Source organism: Coptis chinensis, chromosome 5 (assembly GCF_015680905.1).
Source record: "Coptis chinensis isolate HL-2020 chromosome 5, ASM1568090v1, whole genome shotgun sequence".
NCBI classification, from domain to species: Eukaryota; Viridiplantae; Streptophyta; class Magnoliopsida; order Ranunculales; family Ranunculaceae; genus Coptis; species Coptis chinensis.
Genome location: NC_141460.1, coordinates 86,494,730 through 86,520,892, shown reverse-complemented (window position 1 = coordinate 86,520,892; position 26,163 = coordinate 86,494,730). Strand labels below are relative to the sequence as shown.

At 33.3% G+C, this 26,163-nt stretch overlaps 3 long non-coding RNA genes across 4 annotated transcripts; all 3 read right to left on the bottom strand.

Annotated features, from left to right (window-relative positions):
- Positions 1-3,537: 3,537 nt before the first annotated feature.
- On the bottom strand, positions 3,538-6,081 carry LOC147499665 (uncharacterized). 2 transcript variants are annotated; one of them, XR_015194499.1, is made up of 5 exons: positions 5,898-6,081; positions 5,741-5,794; positions 4,516-4,573; positions 4,253-4,431; positions 3,538-3,786 (listed from the first exon to the last, which is right to left on the bottom strand). It is a non-coding gene; the product is annotated as an uncharacterized LOC147499665 (long non-coding RNA). The 2 variants fall into 2 exon arrangements; XR_015194498.1 differs by having other exon boundaries at positions 5,741-6,075.
- Positions 6,082-16,141: 10,060 nt separating this feature from the next.
- LOC147499664 (uncharacterized) lies at positions 16,142-20,646 on the bottom strand. Its single transcript, XR_015196002.1, has 2 exons — positions 19,489-20,646; positions 16,142-16,754 (listed from the first exon to the last, which is right to left on the bottom strand). It is a non-coding gene; the product is annotated as an uncharacterized LOC147499664 (long non-coding RNA).
- An 893-nt stretch (positions 20,647-21,539) lies between these two features.
- Positions 21,540-24,792, bottom strand: LOC147499663 (uncharacterized). The gene is made up of 4 exons (XR_015196000.1): positions 24,437-24,792; positions 23,431-23,663; positions 21,877-21,944; positions 21,540-21,788 (listed from the first exon to the last, which is right to left on the bottom strand). It is a non-coding gene; the product is annotated as an uncharacterized LOC147499663 (long non-coding RNA).
- Between the last annotated feature and the right edge of the window lie 1,371 nt (positions 24,793-26,163).

Below are 26,163 nucleotides of genomic sequence, written 5' to 3'. Positions count from 1 at the left end.
ATCTTGAATATTTGTTTGGAGGCTACAAAGGCTTTTTTGAATGTGAAATTGGTATTGGCTTCTCAATTTGGAAAGATCAAAGATTTGTGATGGGGCTGAAACCAACGAAGGAGATGGTTGCAGGCGAGTAGAGAAGGTGATGGTTCGGGTCGCCCAGATCCAGATCCAATTCCATACGCCTGAATCATGTTGGGCTTGAAGCAACACAGTCTTGGGCTTTAGCAGTCTTTGGGCCTGGATATGTCGGTTTTATCCAATAATCCATGGCCACATCCCTTGAAACATAATGGACTCGGGCTACTGCTGAGATTCACTCACAGGAGGCTACTTTCAGTGGTTTCGGCAGCAAGCATGACACGGATCAACCCTGGAGAAAGAACACCTAGATTCTCAGGATCTGTTATACTTTGGATTCATCTAAAGTCCTTACAGATCAAGTTTCTAGCGCAGAAATATAGCACTTGTACCGTTCATTTGGGCCTCCTCTAGATATAGTTTTATAAGCCTATTTAAAAGAGGAAGCCAGTGGACACGTCTATGTAAGCAGTTATTGATTTTAATACAAGTGAGGGTCTGCCTAACCCTAGCTTTATTTTTTTTATTTTTTTTAAAAAAAAAAGTGAGATAAACATGATAGTAACATTGCTACAATGTAAAAATGTGCATGTTAATTCAGAGCATTACAATTCAACTAATTTTCAGTAACACATGTTTAATAAGGTCAGTTAAAAAAGTAATACAATCACTATTTGACTACCAACCACCAACAACAATTGAGATTACCCAAAACTATACATAAGCTTTCAATAAATTGTAGTTGTCCAAGAGTTTACACTACATGAATATTGGAAAACGTCTTAAAGACATGACAAAGACGACTCATAATCTCTATATCATTTGAAATTGGAATCTCCCACTCCTCCCACAGGTTCATATGTGAAATTTGAAGTTACATCATACTTGCAAATGCTATTACAACCACCTAAAAATCAATATAAGGAGAAGAGATCAAGACCTGAAAATCCGCAAAAACACCTGCATAGTCCCACTTCCTCGTTGCAAAAAATTTGGCCACTACAACTACTCTTGCATGTCTTTTCACCTGTTCTCTATAGACATATCCAGTGGGTTTAAGCAAGAGATAAGGTGGAAGCGATTAATTATATCCACAACCTTACAATCAGTGCAAATGCAAAAAAAATCAATAGGTAGGAAAGAGCATAAAAATGAAAGTATGAAATGTGGCATTGTCATATGTAATGATAAATTTCAGTTCGTTAAAAATATAGGTATGAAACTAAATTGGCAGTGGATCATTAAAATATACCAAGTGAAGGAAACAAAAATCTGATAAAGAAGTGCATAGTTAAGTAGTAGCTACTTAAGTACCTTATAAACTTTGACTTGGTGATGAGATACAATAACGACAAATTTCAGAGAAAATTATAACAACATGACAAATAAAAATAAATAAATAAACAACAAATAAATAAATAATTGTTTAGACAATTTGAGTAAGTGATAACTAATTGTGTTGTCCTTAACAAATCCTCCAAAGAGAAGAAAAAAGAACAATGTTGAGATGATATCTGATTATAACTTTTAGAGCAATAAAACATACTAAGGAAGTAACCTAATGCGGCAAGCTTAAAAACATATGTGTCTTATATTTGAACTTTAGCATTGCAACTTCAAGTGTTACCAACAACAACATATTTATCATATATACGGTCAACATTTCTATTAGACAAGACAATGGTCCATAAACTTCATATAATATGTGATTATTATCTAAATATTGATTAGCGAAAAAAAAAATCTAAATATTACCTGTTTCATTGAGAAGTTCTCATGGAGTAATTGTTGAACTGTTACATATTACCTGTTTTTATAAGAGCTTAAACTCCATATACATATAGCTCTCCACAGAAACCTAATCACTCGCTGCACATAATTCTTACTGAATTTAAGAGCAAACAATTCAAATACAGTTAGGTAAATTGAAATCTTTTTTTTTTTTTTTTTTTTTTTTTTTTTTTTTTTTATTTTGGTATGAAAACAGATAAAATTGACATTTGATCATTATACGTTATTATTCATTTCTGGATTGATGGCATATGCTATCCATATTCAGTGAAACATTATACCATATATTAATTTCAATTGCAATATGATATTGCAATAGATGTTATCAAGTAATATAAAATTTGGTTGCCAGGGGCAAAATAGAAAGGTTCCGCTGCGACTGAGTAGTCTTTGTCAAGATTCGAAAAACTAAATTTAAAAAAAAAAAAAAACTGCAGCAAAAAATTTTAAATGAAGAACTATTAAAAACAACCATGACATCCTTACGTCTCAACTCTCAAGGATCACCAAAAGAAGTATGCGACCAAACAAACAAAAAGTGCAAGTAACACACATAACACTTGATCCCAAACATTTCGAGATCCATGAGAATTGATAGATTTGGGATAAGAAGTAGTAGTATTCCTCAAATTGAAACCAAGAAATGTAAGAAAGCATAGCAGCATCATTCCTTCAGTTTATGCTAATGAAAAATTAAAATAATAATAATAATGTTCACGCCAAATACACATAAAATAAGTATCGGGCAGTCAATTATGAGATAAACTTTAAGGTGAGTTAAAACTTACATGATTTTGAATACATGGTTCAACTCTTATAAAAAAAATGACTTAAGAGAAACAATTATAAAAGAACTTAGTTTTGTCTATTTCCTCAAGTTATCTCCCTATATATTTTATTGTATATATATTTCATTAGTGGGTTGGGTATATACTTTGCCGAGTTGAATAGCTATTAGGTTCCTTCGAATAGCTATTGGAAAAATAAGAGAAGATGGACTACTAAAAAAAGGGCGTTTTATGACAATTTTTAGCTGTCATGAAATACATATCATGACACTTTCTAATTGAAAATCTAGCCGTCATTACTGAGGGTGTCATAAAAAGTCAACCAAAACCGTCATTAAATTTATGACGGTTCATAGAAAGATGTCTTAGAAGGTCCTCCCATTATGACATATATTAGTCTTTAAAATGTCATAGTAGGTAAGTTTTATTATGACACCTCATATATAACCGTCATTAATTATAGTTAGAACCGTCAAGAAATTAACAATATTTTCTAACAGTTCACGTCAGAACCATCATGAAATGCCAATTGACTAATGTGGAACCGTCATGAAATGCCCATTGACTACTGTTGAACTGTCATGAAATGCCCATTGATTATTGTAGAACCGTCATGAAATGCCTATCAACTACTACAAAACCGTCATTTTATGGAAGAAAAATACGTCAACAAATAGTTTACACTGTGACAGTTCTTCTACAACCGTCATCTATTTTTTTTTTTTTTTTTTTAATTTATATTATATATATTTTTATTATATCTTTTCTGTAAAAAATACTGCATAATAACCTGTAATTCAATTCCTACCTAATAACCTGTAATTCAATTCCTAATCTGTAAACTTATTTCGCCAATAAAACAGCTATAAAATTCTCAAAAATAAAATTAAAACATCCACAATAACTTCAACCCATGTATTTTCAAACCATTCGGAAACACTTATTCCTTACATCAATTTATCATTTATCCAACATCACTGAAAAATGCTAGATACATTTATTTGATAGCACATTCAACCAAACTAAAAGTCATTCTAATAAACTCCATCATCAACAAATTAAATATTAGCCAAGGAACTGCATATACCGATCTAAACTCGAATTGTCTTTAAGCTCAACCCTGTAGTTCCAGCTGTGCAAAGATTGGAACCATTTATCATAAAATTTTATTGCTTAAACTAAAATTCAAGATAACTTATTAAAGAAAAGAAAAGACAGATAATCTTTAGTTGGTCAGAGCTATTTGCAAAACGAAAAAATCACAACTCATTGAAATGCCATCGAAAATGCCTCGAATGCCCACCAACATGAATAAAAAATCAGTCCATCACCTAGTGCAAGAGCAGTCCCTACTTTGCCAATTCACTTTACACCAATGTTGTTAACACCGAACAATAAAAAGCTTACTATTGGACACCCCATCTTGTATAACACACATCTAGCATGATTAAAAAAAAACTAAAGTTCATCTAATTAGGGACAACACTTATTTAGAGCTAGTCCATACTATATACAAAGATACAAGCGAGATGTATAACATGCAATGACCGGCCATTAGGGAAGGATATAGAACATATTATAGATAATTAGACAGGTACCTTATTTAAAGCTTGAAAAACAGCCTCAACATTGTTGACTTATTTCATTAGGCTAGCTTCAAGATGCAATTGCTTTGACAAGAAAGCAAGGGGCCACACAAAACAAGCTTATATTCAGTCTTTTAATAACATCCCTTGGTCTGAGCTTCAATGAGAATAGAAAACCTAAAACATAATCCCTAAGAGAAGACAGTAAAAACAAAAGTTTAAAGCTAACTTGAGAAAATCTAAACAATAATGAGAAGTCACAATTGAAACATTACCATGTCTGATTCTTGTGTACCATCAGAGCATACTTCTAAGTGTCATTCTCCTCTCCTCCTTTAGCAAAAGATAGATTAGACATTAATTGCTTGCTAATGCCTAGTACCATTCAATACTTGATCCCAATTAGTTCATGTGCACACCACACAATCCTTGAATCTAGACTCTAGAACTATGCGAGCCAAAACTAGAAAAAACTATGACCACTAACTCTAGATATATACCTACAGTATCATGTGCAAGCCAACTCAATAATCCCAAAGACTTCAGTATCAAAACATCAAATAGAAAACTTAAGAGATAATATGAGCTATAAAACCACAAGATCTTCAGATAAACAATTGAGCCCAATTAGAATCATATAGCTACAAACGGTCCAATTTCTAATTTAATTGAGATTAAAATTTAACTTAAAACATAACATGGCAGCAAACGAGATAGTCACAAAGAAGTTTAGTAGCACAAGAAATCAGAAGATGAAAAACAAGATATGATATAGATCAAACACATTTATTTCACATGTGAACCAAATGAAAATTTAAAATTGAACTTTGTGAAACTTTGTTCTTACAAGAACTATAAACACATAATGGTAAGTTAGATGCAACCCAACTATAGTAGCAGAAACAATGCACCTAGAATTAACTCCATCGGATTTAACCATGCATTGGGGACGTTGATGTACATGCAATCAACATTATATTTGTTGTCACTTTATCAACGACAATTAAGTTCTATAAATTACAGATAAAAAAGAACAAGGGAAATAATTTGGTCCAAACCCTCCCAACAACTAACCAATAAATAAAGTAACATAATATGGTCAAAACCCTTCGAAACAAACAATCTTAAACCATTAACGATTTGCAAATACCCATTTCGAGTTAAGCCCGTAATAGTTTTGTTAACTAAGACCACATTTCGCTTCGGGCATCTCACAAACATGATATTAGCATCTTTTTGAAAATAACCATTTCAAAAAACAAAGATGAAATATCTTTTTTTATTAAGCTAAGGGGAGATCAGATTCAACACAGTACATTTTGACAACCAAAATACCCCACCCTTCTTATTCGATATGAGACAGACCCTAAATACCCAATTTAAGAATATGAAAAATGTGATAACTCAAACAACAAAACTAAAAAATCATAATACAATAGTAAAATAGAAAAATCGTGGTTTAATCCTATATTTGAAAGGGAGACAATGAGAGAGACAAACCTGTTTTTGTTGTTCTTTCCCGTACTCCACCAAAATTCACCGAAAAAGATTGTGCTTTTTCACCAAAATACATTACACCAAAAAAGAAAAGTGAAATTGAAATGTAACGTGAGATAGAATTGGGAGAGGGAAGAAGAGTTGAGAGAGTGTAGCATACCTACCTGAATCGGCTTGAGCTGGAGGTATATTTTTTCCTCCTTGACCTAACGTGCTTCTGGAGAAATAAATATTTCGCTGAAAATTTCGTAGGCAGTTTAAAGGTTTTCATTTTAAATTTTCAGTTTTCTTTTCGATATTAAGTTCAGTTTTGAACTTTTTTTAAAGGTAATTGGGCTAATTAGAAATATGGGGAAATCACTTTCAAAGTGATTAGCTTCATCTAGTTTTAACACCACTCATAAAGTGATTTGATATTTCTATTACTTAGAGCATTCCCAATGCAGGTGAAAATGGGGGGTTTGTGAAAATAGTCATCTTTATTTTGTGGAAAATTAGTGCCTAATGCAAAGGTAATAAGAAGGATTATGCCATCAATTGAACCATCATATTTGATGAAAATAATAATAATAATAATAATAAAATAATAAAACATTAAAAAATGATTTTTTCAGATGAGATAAGAAGGATAGAGAACTTCGGTTCAATAGGTAACCATAGACTCACTGTGCAACGTTGAGGGAGGATGGAGAAGGGTCTGGTCATTGGAGAAGAAAGGTTTTGGGTTTTTCTCTGTCTCGTAAGTTTTAATTTTCTCAACCGAATCTATCTACCGAAAATACCCTTTTAGGATTTGTAGAAGGCGTGGAAATAATAATGTAACCGTAAATGCTAATAGAATCTAACGGTATGGATTTGGAGTGAGATTGGAGTCTAAATAAGTGGAATCTACCTAACGGCTACCATATATACCTTAATTGAATGCCATTTTTATTTGTTAAGTTGTTAACGGTTTAAGTGAAAGCAAAATGTTCCAACCCAGCTGGTGCCCAAATTTTTTTTAGAAGGTTCACAATTTATTCTATTGCTAATTTGACTGTTTTAGAAACGCCATTATACTTTCTTGACGCTTGTGTTATATACGACATAATGTTGCAACAGCCGTCATAAAAGTATTATATTTTCTTAACGTTTGTCTCATACACGACATAATATTGCAACATTCGTCATAAATTTATTATATTTCTTGACGCTTATGTCATACACGACATAATATTGCAACAGCCGTCATAAATTTATTATATTTTCTTGACGCTTGTGTCATACACGACATAATGTTATAACAGCCGTCATAAATTTATTATATTTTCTTGACGCTTGTGTCATACACGACATAATGTTGCAATAGCCGTCATAAAAATATTACTAAAACACCTATCTTGACGGTTTTTAGCAAAGCCGTCAAGATAGATAAAAAACAAGCGTCATAATATGTACTTGGGTAGAGGTCGGACCGTTCGTAGAGGATGTACTTGGGTCGATCACGGTGTAGGCTTAAAAGATGTCATGGCCAAAAGAAAATTAATCAGGAAGGAAACAAACAGATCATCATAGTATATAGTATATACACATATAACATTAAGAATCAAAGTTAGCCCAAATTGAATTGACGAATCTATGAACAAACATTAAATAGCTAAAGTAATGCAAACATGCTTAGCTAACCTACAATAGCTTTGAATAGATAATGATTGTATTTACTGATGAAACAACAAAAAAGTAATGGGAAGCACTCCCAAAATAGTTCAATGTCATAGAAATGAAGTACAAATATATTATGAGCAAAAATGTACCTTTCCAATCATGGCTTCATTGGTGTTATCTTATAGCCATCTGCTGTATCAAAGAAGATGACTATAACACCCCGTGTTTTAATCTTTTATTTTTCCTAATAATAATAATAGATAATAAATAAAACAAAAGATAGGATATATATTAGTAAGGATAGGAAACCTATTAGGGTTAAGAGATAACTTTCATTCCTTGTTTTTAGGGGAGTTTGAAAACAAAAAGGAGTTTACGGAGTTTTTAAAAACATAGAGAGTTTTTACCCATAAAAGAAAAGAAAAAATGGAAATGAGAGTAACATCAGTGAAGGGTTGCTGTGTAAGAGTAAAAAGAAAGGTTTCGAATGAGGAAGACCGTCTTCTTCGCGCGACAGCCGACGTCAGTCTTTTGGGAAAATCTAGGTGTTCGGTTTACAAACAGCGAGTAGATATTTTACGTTTTTTTTATTTCTTGTTTACTGTAGACTTTATGATACAAGGAAAATGAAATATATGATTTTTACTGTTCATACTGTTCACATGCTGCTTTATTCAGTACTGTAGGTAATTTAGTGTTAATTGCGTGTACATGACTATCGTTTGAAGAACGTCTGTCTCCGAAAAACTTGTCCATATCTAGTGATAAAACGAGGGTAATAAATCGATTATGGTTGCTGTAAACAAAGTGGTCGACTTATGTATTTGCTACGCGCTTTCGCCAAAAGAACCAAATCGCACTGTGTTGTTTTGTTTGAATGAATTGTTTTGGTTGAATTTTGTTGTGATGTGATACTGTGGGTTTGATGTTGATTATTGAGGATTGATTGAGTGATGTAGAGTGAGGGGAAGGCGCTGGCAAAGCTTGTAGAAGTCTTTAATGGCGTCATCAAGCCAAATGAAGGAAATCATCCTGATGGTTTTAGTTTGAACTCTTTTTGGTTTTGATTGTAAATTGTTGGTGGGTTATGGGTTGTTGATGGTTGTTTGGGTGCTGGAGAGTGTGTGGTTGAAGCTTTGAACAAGCTTTAATGGAGGTCAAAAATTTCCAGATCTAGTTTAGAGGGAGTGGATGGAGTTAAGGGTTTTAGTTTTACCTTTTGTTAATGTTGTATGGTTTTTCCTCAGGAGCAAAACCGATATGATGAGGAAAGGAGGAGAGGTGGCCGGAAAATGTGAGCTGGTGGTGGAGGGGATGACCGAGATTTGGATCCGGTGCTCCCAGTCTCACCAATTCTAATTCTATTTCGGTTGGGCTTGGGCCTGAACAGTAGTTTGTTTGTTGGGCCGGTTTCTAATTTTTGTTGTGGGCTTGAGTGTTTTGTTTAGATTGTGGACTTAAGTTATTTTGTGGGCTTAAGTGTTTTGTGGACTTGTGGGCCGAAACATACTTGTGGGTTTAAGTTACTTTAAATTTCATGTTGGGTTTAAGTTTTAGATTTTAGGCCTTAGTCTTTGGGCTTTTGGGTTAGAGGAGTTTAAAACTGATTGACTGTTGTTGACCCTTGACCAGGGTTGACTTTGACCAGTTGATCCAATTTGACCTTTGACTTGACTAAGATTAGGTCTATTATGACAGGTTTAGGGCTACTAGCGTGTTTGGCTTTAGGCTAAGACTTTTCTATATATACGTGTGTACGTGTATTAACTACTATGTGATATTTCAGTCTTTTATAATATACAACATTATGACACTTAAACATCCATATAATTAATAACGCGTAAACCAAAAATACAAGAAACAAGATACTCCTCCGTTCTCTGAAATAATATATGTAATAAAGTTCAATAATGCTAAACAAATTTATCACACCCCTCTTTGAATCTCTCCACGCCTCAAGTTTTGGAAATGAGATTTTATGACTGATGATGTTATATGCTATGTGGGCATTTATTGAATGTGCCATAAATGTCCCGTTAGTGTTATAAATGGGTATTCATTGAATGTGCATGAATGACCAGATTGTTTGGACTGCCTTAGAGAGGAACTAAGATAATAGGTACTAAATGGTGGGTGTATAAGAAAAGTAATCGATTAATTAATAAGATAAATTAATATGATTGTGCAAGTGTGCTTGGGTTTACATTTGAATACCTATAGGATATCTACCTATGTTATATAAAATTTCTAACTTCCGTTTGCAGGAGGATAGGACTTAATAATCTTTTGTGCAGGGACGCTGTCCTACCCTTATACCGAAGTAGATATCGGTGAGATTTAATTCAATTATTAAGCAATTAAGATGGGTTATTATAATGAGTTAATAGAATGGAAGTCTTGTTTGGGAAGAAACTATGCCGGTTGAAATGACGGAACTACCTGTCTTCCAAGCTGAGAATGATTAAGTTACTGGAAAATATAAAGTGATTGTTTGGATTATTAAAGTATGACATTGTTTTTATGTCATTAGTCTACTCATACCAGGAAATTTCATTTTGCTAACACATATTTGCAACGTGGGTGTGTTCTTGGGAACATAGGTGGAAGGCAGTGGAACCACGACGTTTGATTTGCACTACTACAGAATAACACATTTACCACGGTAAGGAAGAAGTTTTATACCACTATTCTACCAAAAATAGTGGCTAATATAGTTATACCACGGTCGAAATTTTGTTTGTTATTTGTTTATTAGTTTACACCACTGTTTCGTGTAAACTGTGGGGTCTAATTTGCCATAAGCCACCGTTCCAATTATTTATGTATTTTAAACTACATAACCCCACTGTTTCCCTCAAACAGTGATTTATAACTTTTTTTATTTTGGGCAAAATAATTAGCTACCGTGGCTTTTGAAGTTTTACACCAAAAAACCTCACTCTCTCAGAACCGCCTTGCGCTATTCACTCTCCATTTCTCCAACTTCTACTATTCTTTTTAGAAACCATTTTAATTTAATTGTGTTGAGCATCTTTCAATCGTCGATTGAAGTGGTTCTGGAGAGACGAAAGCAGAGGCTTGAATCCCACTAATTTAATTTACCTCTCAACTGGAGCTTCAAAGTGAATCAGAAAGGAATTGAATCGGTTAAGCCTTATATCTCGAACTCGATTTCTATCTCAAATTCTCTTCCGCCAAGGCAAGCTATTCTGGGTTTCTCGTTTCTAAATTCATATTTGTTTTTTTTTTTAATTGTGATTATAAAGTCTATCTATTAAATTTCTGAATTTTACCTCAAAATTCATGCTTATTTGTTCTTTTGAGGAAACCTCATGAGTCTTCTTAGCAGTTAAATTAAATAGGGTTGGATACTTAATTAGGGTCCTTCCTTATTGCTTTCTAGTGATTTATTTTAGCTATACCAATCTGCAAGTTTGATTATATGTACTCTGAGTTGCTTGCCTTAAACTGTTTGATTGAACGAGTATGTTGGTTGGATGATGTGTCTCGAAGCAGACAACAACGACCAAGTAGCAGCTTATATCTGTGTTTTCGGTTTATTGTCGATATATAAAGTGTTTGATAAAATGTCACAATAATGGGGATTTTATTAAGGGTTAATAAATTGTCTCCCCAAGGTCTTTGATTAATCATTTCAGCACAAATTTAGAAGCAAGATTTAATCAATGGTTTAATTATCTTTGATACTAGTATTGTTTTGCATAAAGCTTTCGCTTTGCATAGTAAATTTTTATATGGATATAGTAGCTCAGTGAAATAAAATCTACTGGCATATCAACTTTGCCTAGGATGATAACCTATTACTTGTCATTTTCGTCTTTATACCTTTTGCGCCTCTATTACATTTGACTAGAAATGGCCCCACTTATAATTGATTTTGGCATGTAGAAGCCCACCTGTGCTCATTGTTAGCCAATATTGTAATTGCTTAGGATTAGACTATATAAAGTATTTTCTTTGGACTTAAGGTTATGTAGTTTAAAATCTAAGTTGGTAGATTTGTGTCTTAGCATGTGGTATTAGTGTTTTTGTTAATCATTGGTATTAACATAAAGGCTTTTGGCTGTAAAAGTAAATCACTTCACCTGTTTAGTTTAACTGAAACTAATTAAGGAACTTCACTATTTTTTTAAGCAATTTCACAATTCACAAATACCTTTAACTGGTTATCTTATTGTTACTTTAGATTGTTCCTCTTGTTACCTCAATCTGTCCTTGTGTATCTTGTACTTAAGCATAGTATAAATTGCTTTGGGAATGTCTAAGCGACTTCCTTGCAGTATGCATTTGGCTATGTGGCTTGCATTTTGCAGATAGAGGTACGTGAAGTGTTATTGGATTTCCTTTCCCTTTCATCAGCATCTTTACTGTTTTCTGGTTTTTATTTTTTGTAGTACCTGTATAAGCTCGACCTTTGTGATACTTGTATCTATGCAGAACTTGAAGGTTCACGAAAACATAAGGCAATTGTTTTCCTTTTTTGCTTCAAAAGATTCCGCAAGTCCTTTTGTTCGACAACGTCCACTGGCGGCCAAGACAGTTGCAAATGCCTTAAACCCACCTCCTCCCCCATGGGCCTATGGGTCAATGTCATCATCCAATTAATTATTTCTCAGGTAAGTGCATGTTCTTTCCTTTTAAATATTTTAGTAGATATTAGCAACTAATGAGAAAGTATCTTCTGTTCTTAGTTTTAATTGAGCCATTTGAGGGTTGTAGAGGACTAGGACCACTTTATCAGTAAGTAATCTTGATACATATGACTTTGGTTAGTTGCGACTTTGGTTAATCTATATTACAAGTACATATGGTCAGTAGGTCACTGGTAATTGGTATGTGTGTTGTGTTGTGTAGTCTTTGTGCAGGTGTGTTGTGCTTTTGAAGGAAGAATTTGTCCACATTCTTCATCGCCATGCATAGCACCGATTCGCAAGGGGAGCTCCAAATACTGAGGTGTGTCACGCTTCACAAATGTGGTCGTTAGGAAGCTCGTATGGGACTGTTCCTCAGCAAGAAGTAAGAAATCTCCAACTCGACTCCATACATTTACAGAATGTCTGTATGTAGCTATTAGGCCTAGCTATTGGGCTAGTTAGCAATAAAATAGGGGTTTTGTTGTTGGTGTTGTTCTTGGTGGGATAAAAAATAAGAAGGAAATGGAGTTCTTGCAAAATACTAGAATTTCATTTGTGGGTATTGTTGTATGTAGCTGTTGTTGCAATTGTTGCTGGTGCTTATTATTTCCACTTTTCCAATTCAAAGGTATATAAAACCACTATTCTTGAGCTTAATGTTGTTATTTCCTTATTTTGGTTTGTTGAAATGTTGTGTATGGTAGCTAGAATTCTGAATGTGTTTTTGATTCAATTAATTAATTGCATTTGCAAAGATTACCTTCGCTTGGGGAATTTTATTTTATTTTTTTTAAAAGAAATCGATAGACTATAGGCTATGGACAATTTGTTTTGAAGTCTCATTGTGAAATTATGCAAACTCATTCTAAACTTTACTGCAACTTTCCAAGCATTAAACTACAAATAACTTAGTTTCCCCACCATGCGCTTACTTTTAAGTGAGATTTTATACTAAGAAATGACCACGCACTTAACCCCCGAAATAATCTATTACTTTATACTAAGCCTATAGGAATTGAATTTATAGGCTCTCGAAGACGGGATACTAAGCCTATAGGAATTGAAACTCAAGAGTACACGTGAGGTATTACATAACTCTTTCGTTGTCAGTGTTTTTTTACTGGTTATATGTTGTGACTTGCCTTGTTATAAATCATTAAGGCCTTTCTTGTATTTAATTTTGTGGTGCAGATGGCAACTTGGATAGAGATGAAGGATACTTGAAGCAATTAGTAGTCGGTTAGGGTATACGTAATCCCCACAGTTAGTGTTTTCTCTTAGCTATTTGAATAGGAACTTTTGGTGTATTTTATGTGATGCATGTGAGGTTAGCATAATTGGAATTTATTTACTGTTATCGCCACTCATGACTATGAGAACACTCTAGTACATACTTTTTTCTCTTGCAATTCCTTATTTATAAGATTGTACCATGGATCACTCTCTTTTATGATTTTCATATATAATTGGTTAAGTTAAAGAGGAGGCCGGTGGCTATACTAGTCTTCTCAGTGGGCTATTTCTATTAGTGACTTGCTAATGCCTACCACAGGCAGAGCATCCGATTCATGCCCGGATGGAGGACAAGGTAAAAAAAAAAAAAATTAACCGATCACGGTAGTGTCTGCGAGCCCTTGTTTGCTATGTAAGTTTTTGCGGTCTTATGTTTTTCAAAGGCATTTTTCCTCGTCAAGTATGTTGTGATGAGCTCAGCAAAGATCAATTTTTATAGTGTTGGCCTGGTTGTGCTTTCTTTTTAAGATATATTGTTGCTAATAGAACAAGTTTGTCTTAGCTTCCATCTGCAAATTAAACTACTTAACTGAACTTAGGGGTGCTTAATATATTTTCTTAACCCATGCAGACATTGCATACAGTTGCGATAACAAATCTTGTGAGTGCAACTTCTTGTATACAATATCTTGTTCTTGCTTCTTTGGACCACGACTTCTCTTCATATTATTTAATTATGTCCTTTCTTTTATATTCAGCAGAAGAGACTACCATATGCATCCAAGAGCTTCGTATGTTGTTTTTAAATTTATGAGAATCTGGCGTACTAAGTCTTAGTGTTGTAGTGATCTCATTTTGCAAACCAGTTACTTAACTGCTTTGGCATTGGTCGAGACGGTTAAGTAGCTGGGTTAATCAATGAGAAGTATATTGCTTAAATTTTCAGGTTATGACAGGATTTTTATTTATGAAATGTTGAAAATATAGAGGAGATTCTGCTAAAAATTTTCCAGAAAAAGTCATGTATCTTAGATATATATAGTTGTTTGAGATTTGGGGCGTGACACTTTCCTAGCTCGATAGATCATTTTGTTGTTGTTGAGTGTGTTGTGTAGGGTATCAATTCGATGAAGGGGGAAAAGCAAGAAGACCAAAAGAAAAAAAAAAGAATTGCATGCTCTCCAATCTGACGATCATCACTGCTATTTGAGTAAGGTATTATCCGGGTTCTTTATGCTTATATTATCCGAGCTCTATGTACTTGTAGCATATTTATTTATATCATGCATTCACTTACCTTCGCCTCATTAGAAAGGTGCCAAATGCTTGCATTTTTTTGTAAGCTTGCTTGTTAAAGAGTCCACAGGGGGTAAATTCCTTGAATGAATATATGCCACCGATTTTAATTGTTTTGATCCTTGAATGAGTACTTTTATATTTTATTTTTAATCACTTTACTATTTCTTTTGTAGGGTGACCAAGTTTTGTTTAATCTTGGCTGAATGTTCTTGGGGGCGAGAATGCCAACATAGAGGAGGATGTTCTTGGTGAAGTTATTTCAATACAAAACAAAATAGAATAAGTTGGTTTGGAGGTTTTTTATAATATATTTGTATTGATTATAATTTGGATTTTCGATTGGGAATGGATTGTTTTCAAATTGTGTTAGCAATTCAATGTCTTTGTGTTGGATGTGTAAATTTATTTCTTTTGTTTGTGTTGCACTATGAATTGCTTATTTGAGCAATGTGTTTTTAAATCCAGTGTGGATATATATGGTGAAAATGGGCAGGTTGCAGGTTGAATAAATATGATTAGAATCAAATAATTAGGGGTTTTTATATAAAAAAAAAAAATACTATAAACCACGGTTTGATAAGAACCGAGGTATAAGCAATTTATATAACCCACAGTTTGTAATGACTATACACCACGGTTTGATAAGAACCGAGGTATAATCAGTTTATATAACCTACGGTTTGTATCCAACCGTCGTATATATTATCACTATTTCCCACGGTTTGTAAATATAAGACCAAACTTTTTGGACTATTAACCACGGTTTGTAAATCCTAATACCATTGTTTTACTTAAAACCGTGGTATATAAGAGGTACTTTTCCCCACAGTTTTGTTAGAAGTATTTGTCAAGGTGGTTGTTACCACGGTATGAAAACAGTGGCTAAAGGCTTTTTACCACTGTAAATAACAGTGGTATATGAGCTTTTCTGTAGTAGTGTTGGATTTGTTTCTGGAACAGTCCAGGATTTTATTTTTTTTATTAGGTCTGATCTGTTTGGAAGTATGTAATAACGTAGTTTCATATTCATCATGAAATGAGAATACAATGTTGAAAATCTTTTATTTTTAGAGTTTGTTTTGATGGTTTTTGGACAGAAGATAGTCTTTTTATAAAGTGATGGTTGAGGAATTTTGGAAGATTATTATTGTTAAGTTGATTCTTTATGATGTGGGTTTTCAATTTTGGCATGTGTTGTATCCACCCCATCATAGCCTGAGTTTTTAGACAATTGAACGTAGCGATGCTTGAGATATTTATATTTCAAATATTTACTTTGTAATTATTTAGAAATTCGGGCTGTGACAATAACTCTACTTTGAACTAATCCTTGATTATTATAGCCTCCTTATAAAGCCCATGAAACCATGCAAAACCCAACTTAGACACCTCTAAAGCGAGAAGAAAAGTATCATGTAGAATTGGAAGAAATAACAACTAAAACTAGTATATATTATCAGCTAAAGTTGCATTCTTGGAGCAGGGCATGTAGCGAAATCTTCATTTTAAGAGGCAAGTAAATGTAAGAAAATAAGGTCGAAAAGAGAAAAGGTAAGCACATGATAAACACAAATTCCTGCAAACAGATTATAAATATGAATGTAGAGTCGCGTGTTACAACAAATATAATAGGAAATATAATGTTAGCACCAGCCACCAGTGTGTCACTGAAAAATTTATTTGGAGTGGCGAAGCTAATTGATTCGGCCAAATCAAAACGACAGTGGACGGGGGGTGCACCCACTCTCACACAAACATTTTTACAAAATAAGGGTGATACTAAACTACATGATACAATGGTCAATCGAAGAAGAACATCTATTTCTGGTACGGTAGGCAAAAGCTAGCACATGTTCTTATGTTTGAAATCTAAACTTATTCATTGCAACAGTTACTTCCAAAATATATTGCAAATGACCAGTCCCTTGCTCATTGAAATTTCACTTTCCTCTAGTCTTTCATGATGAATACATATGTTAATTCAATAGCAAATGGATATATATAAGTATATTATCTATTATGTAAGTATCTACAAAACCTTTTCCACATAAACTTATACCAATAAGATTAATGTTTAACTTTCTATGTATGTTTATGGGTATTAGTGAATAGTGAATTACATACGACGAAACTACATCTAGCTTCTCACTCTACTGAGCATGTGAAAGGTTAAATAATTCAGCCACCTGCACACACAAAAAAAAACAATAATAAGGCAAGTGTAATATCACTTTGACACTCGCTGATTGAGTCTGGTATCTTTGTGAACTTGACAGGCATGGAGCAAGCTTCCCAAGAGCATTGTGTTTAGTGTCCTGGGAATGCCCATTACCAATTTAAAAACCTCTTCAAGGGAACCAACTCACACAAAGAAGGTGACCATGCAACCATAGTGCCCAATTATATATAGGCTCAACCTTAGAGATTAAGCTTGAATGTTTGGGTTGGGTAATGCTACATTGCCACCATCTAATTGTATATTAAGAAAAGTGAAAACTGATGCAAACCATTGTGGTTGCCTAATTGAATAACAAATGTGATCACGTTCTTCATAGTGTCATACTAATGAAGAATACCTTGCCGTAAGACAACTCAGTAATTGTTTCATAACCCAACCATCACCAAAATTAAAGTATATCCATATCACCAACAAATAAGCGATACCCAACTCCAAAACTACAAACAGATTTCACTATCTTCCAATCTTCTGTCATTCATAATATGATTAATAAAATATAAACTGATTATCAATCAATAGACATATGTAGAAGAATTTAAAAGCTAGTATTTCTTCTTCGGACGATGCTACATTAATGATTCATAAAAAGTGTAAAATTAGTGTTCTGCCACAAAATAGAATGGTTGTTAGAATTTCTCACCAAGTCAACAACTGAACAACACAATTGCTATAATGCATTCTTCTCTAGTTTAACCAAGCCGATAATATCTCTGCTCTCAATACCCCCGTATTGTCACACCCATATATTAAGAAATTTCATTCAAGTTTCTGAAATAGACTTATTAATTAATAAAGCATGTAGTACTATTCAACTAATTTGAAATATAAATCAAATATGAAAAAGGATTGGTCTCACCTTTAAACTAATAATTAGATGGAAAGTCAACGGAACTCGAATCTGGATTTGTCGCGAGAAAAATAGTCGTACAACTACACTACTCGAGAAGTTCTACTCTAATTTAAATGCTTATTAGAATATTTAGAGGGGGTGTAGAAACTGAAGTGGATAGATGAGTAATTAGCAAATTTGGATTTCTCTTAACTATTTATTTGTAGGAAAAAAATGCATAGATGGGTAACGAACTATACACGAAATCAAACATTGGTGTATAAACTTTTTTTTGAGCAAATATGGGTAACGAAGTGTACCATGTTTTGCAATGTTGGCTTCTGTCTCACTTCCGTCCAGTTTTTTCATACATGTCAAGTTTTTTCATTCGTGTCAGATTGCCACTAGATAGCCACATTAGAAAATAAGTGGCACATAATTAAAGAAAAAGAAAAAAACTTGACACGTATGAAAAAACTTGACGGAAGTGAAACAGAAGCCAACGTTGCAAAACGTGGTATACTTTGTTACCCAAATTTGCTAATTAAAAAAAAATATATATATATATATATATATATATATATATATATATATATATATACACCAATGTTTGATTTAGGTGTATAGTTAGCTTTACTCATCTATACATTTTTTTTTCTTATTTGTATAAGCTATTGGCATGAAAATATAATGATTTGATATTAAGATTGTATGCAGCAAACACTCGCTTATAAATTTCCCATGGAATTGCATCTTAGGTCAAAAAACATTCACAGATAAATAAAACTTAATTTGGGCGCCAAGTAGAATCCCAATTCATATATAAACATAGATTGAAAAATAACTACTGGAAGCTTTTAATTCAAAAATAACTATTGAAAACTTTTGAATTGTTTATAATGAAAATCATGTCTCCTTAAAGTATTTTACTAATATCTAAGGTTTTAACTCAAACATATTGTTTGCAAAATTTTGAGCAACTCAAGCCTCTCCAAACTATAGTGTATTCAAATGTGTTGCAAACCACCATTAGTTTTAACTCTATCCCTTTTCATGCTACATAATTAATATAGCATCGAAGTAAAAGAATATATGTTCTACATTACGAAAAAAAAAATACAAATTACAAATCCTAGAAAGATATTTCAGTTAAGCTGAGCTAAAATAAAACTGATTTAATTGACAAAGAATGATTTACTTCACCTAAACGAAATCAACACCATGAAAACTCTAAGAGAAGTGATGTACTCAAAGGAGCTGCACCACTTGAAAGTTGTTTCAAAGCTAGCTAGAAATTTCTTCATATTCAGTTTAGCCTATAAGTTTAATCTTCATATCGGAAATCGGACTTCTTAATCTACTTCGAAGTGCAAGTTGTCACAGAAAAGTACTCAGTTGCAAAAGGAGATCTGAGATACCATATAAACTGCAAATTTTCAAGTTCAATAGAAACAATGGTTTCTATGATACAAGCAAGCAGCTCCAACTAAGATTATTTTTTAAAGAGAAGTGCATGACATTTATCGATAGTCTTAGTGGGCCATCCAAACCAATAGTGCTACAAATGTGAAGTTGTTGAAAAAGTCGTGAAAGATCACTATCACCAGAAAGAAAATAGTATAAGTGAGACATTATCACAAACACTTAGACCCCAATTCTATTGAACAAAAACAAAAACTATTACTAATTCGAAATAAAATAAGAGAGCATATGAAAAACATCATAAAAAGGGATTTTTTTTTTACTTCAAAATCACACATAAAAGGAGTAATACTTGAGGAATTCGATAGTAATTAAAAAAAACCACAAAATAAGTAATCAGTGATAACTGTGAAAGAGCAAAAAATCTCACCTGGAAACTCCTTGCCAAGCCCCTAAAGTTTAATGAAGTTGAAGAGAGGGAGTTCAACAGACATGGCTATTATAGAATCTGATGAAGGCAGATGATTTGAGAAGATAGATAAATTATGAAGAAGGCTAGAATAAAAATATACGAAAAGAAAAATGCAAAATTGTTGTTGATTTTGTTGTTGTTCTTGTTGATTGATTGAAAGAGTTTTGAGTGGATGATGGTGTTTTGACGAAGGGTTTTGCTTGTTTTTTGTTATTAAAGTTTTGTAATTGTAACGTGAATGGAGAGACTAAGAGAACCTTATTTTTTGATTCATGAAAATAGATGATTTAATTTGAGAGAACAAAGTTTGCAGTTAGGTTGACAAAGGTTTTGTAAATTAAAGGTTCGAAAAATATAGCTCGGAGGCTTGAGCAACTGAGAAAAACAGGTGTTGATCGAATTCTAGTAAGTTGAAAGGCCTACATACAGCTGAGATGCTTATAAGACTAAAATGGACAGTTGTTAAAAGGTGGTTAGATAATAGTGCGGTGGAAGGCTAGCTCGCCCACGCCTCGATATTATGGTGGCTAAGTATGACTTAACACCTTGGGCACGGCTATTTAAAGGTGTTTAGATAGAACTACCCAAATTTTCTAGTAAGTCTATGTGCCAACTAATACGTCATATATATTTAAGGGTTTAACAATATATATATATATCGGGCCGGCTACGTCGACATACTATTCTAACATACTATCTTGACATACCCAACCGACCCTCAGATCAAACAAAATCTAATGGCGAGATCTACTTCTAGAAAACCAAATAAATAAAAGAAAATGGGCCACAAATAACGGGGCAAAAATGTCATTTTCTTTTAGAAAAAAATAAAAACCCTTTCTTCTTCTTCATTCACGTTGATTTGGGCCGTGTTTTGTTCAAGTAAAAAGGTAAAAATATGTATACGACTTTATGGTGCATATGTTTGTATCTATTGGTTTATATTAATACTTGTTAGGGAATTTGAGTTACATATTAATCGGAAAATTGTGAGATAGTTTCTACTAGGGCTGTCAATGGGTTTTGATAACCAGATAACCAATCCGAACCAACCCGATAAAAAACGGTTTGGGTTTTGATAATTTAGTTTGCCCTCTACTGACCCGAAACCAAACCGAACCGAACCGATAAGATATTAGTTTGGTTTTGGGTTTGCCCTCCACTGAACCGATATGAACCCGAACCGATAAGATAGCATTTTAGTAATATTTATGATTAATTTTGTATGTGTTTATCAATTGTGTGGTTAAAATTAATAAATTTAATTTAAGATTTAATTGATTTTATAGTTTTCAGTTCAGGTCGGTTCGGGTTTGGTTTGCAATATATCTTATCGGATCAGTTCGGTTTGGTTTCAGATTAGATGTAATATTATCGGTTCGGTTCGGTTTCGAGTTCCTAATTTTCTTATCAATTCGGGTTCGGATTTTTCAAAACCCGACCCAAACCGATCCATTGACAACCCTAGTTTTTACATAAGGATGTAAAAAGTTATGTAATTAGTCTTATGAGTATTTGAAGAGTGTCACTACAAAAAAAAGGTTTTAACGAGTCACTTTTAAAGTGTCTTAAAAAGTGGTTTGTGTTACTTTTATGATTACTATGAAAGCGTCTTATTTGCCGCCCGTCACTAAAAATTGGTAAAAGCGACTCAAGAAACGTATTTGTTGTGTCACTTTTTGAGATAAAAGTGACACAATATAATTTTATTTGTGTCACTTTTGCATAAAAAATGACACTCTTATTCCTAAAAAGCGTCACAAGAAGCTATTTTTGATGTGTCACTTTTTAAAAATAAGGATTTGAAAACTACTTAGGAACTAGAAAGCAACACAACAAGTGCTCAGTTGTGACGGTTTGACTAAAAATGAGATAAAATACATTTTTTTTTTAAAAAAATTATTGCTGGTGGATTATATTATCCATGAACCTAAACCTCTACCTGGAAATCCTTGAAATGACATTTAACTTGCATGTTTAATAGACAGTACACTAAACAATGTAGGAAGTAACATCCAATAAGAACCGTTTCATTAACAGCAAAAACAAGCGATCACCATTCACATTAAAAGACTTTCGTTTATTGAAACAACGATGCATCCAAAATAAAACAAAGACAAGTTACGGTCATAGTCATTCTTCAATAATATCAACCAAAATATTTTTAGAATAAAGCCCCAACAAAACCAAAATTGAGCTAGCCTATCTAGTTGCACTTGACGAAAGGTCTTGCTATCTCCTTCAAGTTCGTCATTCACCTACAAAATATTAACAATTGGACTAAGTATCAATAATCCCGTAAGAAATAAGAACAGATTTTAACCAATAGCTTATTAAAAGATATACCTTTATATAGACCAAGTAGCTCCACTTGAAGAAAGGCCTTGTCATCTCCATTCAAGTTCGTAGTTTACCTACAAAATAATACCGAAAGGACAACATAACTACCCAGGAACAACATAAGCAACCGAAAGACATACACTGGCAAACACAAAAGGCGCAAAGGCATAGCATGTCCATAACCAAGTAGAGTTAACGGCTTGATACCCTAAGATTTACTAGACAAGAATCTAAACACCATCCATCACACGTCACGTGAACTAGTTCGAGCAATTTACTCAACCCAAATAGGTCATAATTCTAATCTCATTAAGAGATTGATTTTGCCATTGTGCAAGCTTATCCAAACTAGTAGTAAGTGTAACGTCCAATTGATTTTGCCATAGTGCAAGCTTATCCAAACTAGCTGTAGTAAGTGTAACGTCCAATAACTGAATTAATAAACTAGTACTATTAAGAAGAAAATGCAAGTTCTAACAGCTTTAAGTAGTTTTATATCGTAAGTTGTGTGCCTTAGAATTCTAATATACAATCACCAGCAATTTAGGACAAATGATAGCATGACTGGTGTGGTTCAATAGATTAATTGATTAATAACATGCACAATGTGTGGTGCAACAAAACACTTATGCACTTTATATAAATTAAAAGTAATTACCCTACTTTTAATTCTATTGAAAACAGCTTGCAAGATTTATGTATTAAATGTCTAAATGCTTACCTGAGCATGTTTCAATCCTTTAGAATAACACCTTTACCTTCATCTCTAGTAGTAGCTAGATCGGTGTTTGACAAAACCCCAAACTAGTATAGTAGCAAGCTTCAACCAATGAACTTATCGACACATCAAAAAGAGAAGGCAATGACTATATACCTCATACTCCAATTCCCAATTCAATTGTGTTGTTGTCCTCTTTGAGAAACATCCACATAAACTTCTATCTTATATCTCCCATAACTAAAGGTTAATACCCATATTCAATCCTACCAAAGAAATTGATGTTCACATGGCAAATATATTATAAAAGAAAAGTGATGTTGAAGAGTAAGAATTTCTGCCAAGGTAACCAACTTCATCAAGATTCCATAACTTAAATATCAAACCAAAGGCGATAACTAAATCATCAAACAAGAAAATATGGAACCATCACCAGCAAGATGAACAACAAACAATTAGACTAATAAGTTTAGTCAATCTAAGAAAATGAAATCAACTACCAATCAGTACTAAGTGCCATCCACAAATCACTTTTGTATCAAACAATGATAGAATGCAATACAAAGCACTAAACACACCTTAATTTGACTAAGAGTGTATACCCAACTTCAGACACCACCGTACCACATCAAGCAACCCACAAATAAAAAATATAAAGAAACACCCAAGTTTATAATAAGGATAAAAATAATAAAACTTGCATCAATTCCATAGCCATAGATTTCAATTCTCTTATGTAGAAGGTAAACACCCTTAACTAGAGTCAAACCCACGAAGAGAAAGAAATATAATAGTAGAGACCAACATGGGTTTAGTATTAATTGAACTATAAATCAATTCACCTTACAGCCAAGCACTAGTTTGGTCGTTTGGGTGCATCCCTCCAAAGCTTTCCTTTCCACTTACTTTTTCTTTTGTTCTTGCTGTCCTTCCTCTCCCTTCCAACCAAGAGTGTTAACCCACCTAACATGAACCATCTGTCCTTCCGCCAACACTAATTTGGTGCAAGCTTGAGGTGCAATAAAGAGAGAGACCCTCACATGGAGCCAATGCGTTGCTCTTTTAAATCCAGCACCTAATTCCAACAAGCAGGAAGTGTAAGATAATCCAAACTTACTAACTTAGCCCATAGCCCATGGCCTATGGACATTTTCTTTGATGGCTACCTAATTCATGGTACCTATATACTAAATATATATAAATTCTACTTTACCATAATTAACCCATATGATAAAACCCAATTAATATATATACCACTAGTTGCATACATATTGTGTGCAAAATCAACACTCTTTCGAAATCTTCAGTATATATATTTATTAATGTTAAACTTAACAATTTAGCTTTGAAATAAAGAAATTAATTAAAAACTCTACTCATGTATGGTGAGCGTACCGTTGAAAAACCGAAACACTAGTAAACTTGATTTTACAAAAAACACCCTTAGGTGAATTCTAGATTATTACAGTAAGTGTAGGATATATTTTCTAAATGAATTAGTCCCGTTGGCTACGATATTCTTGGTAATATGAGAAAGCAAATTGGCAAAATGAAATTCAAATAGGAAAATAATCTGACCTTCCCTGAAAAAATTCGCCTAGTAATTTCAAGAGTTCCCATTTCCAGTAAGAAATATTTTTATTGGTTCGATTTCGAAGCTTCACAAAACAATCATAATACCAACTAGACCCAAACATTTAATTTCCTACTACACAAACAAATCTATCAAATTGAAGCAAAACAAACTAAATCATACTCAATTAACTACTAGTAATAGATCTAACTGAGCTGACCAAATATATAATATCAATCAATCAATCTATGGTGGAAACATTAAAACCCACAGACCTGCAAGTATCAGCTATGGTAGCATGTCCAGATCCTTCACAACAAACAAGAACAAGCTCCTTAAACCGCGAGAACCTCATTAGTAATCCACATCCTTTTCAAACAAGGATATGCTGAACTCATTGAATTCACCCATATATGGACTAAAAAGTGCACCCCAATTCATGGGCAACAAATTAAAATTAGCAATTAGTGATGTTACGGTCATGGAGTGATCATGTTAGAAAGATTAGTGAGTTTTCAATAACGTTTTCTAGTATTTGGGGAGATGGAATTTCAATAGCTTAGAGGAAATGGAGAAGAAGAAAGAGAGTGAGGGTTTTCAATTTTTTCTTTCTCTGGTTCGTGCCATAGATTTAGTTACATTGTGTATGGGTTTTTTTGTTTCTTTGCCAAGTCCAATAAAATACAATTTTGTGTCGCTTATGGTTTTCGACTTTTTCTCTCATGATGGTCTGAAGGATCGCATGGACCAAAACTGACACGACAAGTTTGTTTCTTGTGTCACATTCTACCAAAGTGACCCAATAAATTTGTTCTGGGTCGCTTATGGAAAAAGTGACACATCAACTCTTTAATTTTACAAAAGCTTCTTTAGAAAAATTCGTAGTAGCCAACCTAGTTTAGTTGATCTAATTCTGTAGATGTGCAACTTAAAGCAGAGTAACCTGGAAGCTGTTTGGCAGTTACTCGTTCTGTCACAAGTTTGGTGTGCTTTCATTTGTTTGGTTCACATTTGTATTTTGTTACAATCGATAACCTATTACATACTTGAAAAAATAATAGAATATTATAAAGCAAAAGGAAAATAATAACTTAAATGCCCCTATTCTCACCCAAAAAAAATTTTAAAAAAAAACTCCACAAAATATTTAATTAGAAACACGTACCATCGATCATTTCATTCTTAACATGAAACAAATCTAAAAAGGAAAATCAAAATTATTACATCAATCTGCATTGTGATAGTCACAATAGTCATTCCACATTGCAATGGCAATAGACTTTCTATAATTTGATGTCATTTCTCGTATTCTATTTCTACTAAGATTTCCTAGATGTTGTCTCCTCATTCCAGAGTCTCCTTCAAGTTCTTCTTGCTCTTTCCAATCCTTATCGAAAAATTCGTCATTAAGTTTCTCTTTTCATATGTGATTGTGTAGAATACAACATGTTATTACTATCTTTACTTGTGTTTCAAACGGACATAGAGGTGGAAGAGCCAAAATAGCAAACCGCTTTTTCAAAATTCCAATGATACGTTCAACAGTATTCCTCAAGATGAATGATGAAGATTGAACAACTCTTTGTAATTTGTAGGATGCAACTCCAAATTCTTTTAGATGATAGCGAGCGCCACGAAATGGAGCAATAAAATTTGGTGCATTGGCATAGCCCGCATCTACCAAATAATATTTACCTACATTGCAAATTAAATAAAATTAGGTTACAAATAGTATACAAAACACCCTAGAAAGATTTAAGAAACTCTTAGTTTATTACTAGAAATATTTTCCAAAATAGGTCTATATGCACCTACAACGACAACATGATGAAGCTATTACTTTCTCTACATTCAGCCAAATGACACGTGACTTGATTATTTAGAAACTAAGATATGTACACTTATTTTTTCATATTGAACACAAAATCTCAATGCCAGCCTATCCTAGAAGTAAATATAGCACAAACTCGGTAAAAATCATGATTTCTACAGACTAGAAATC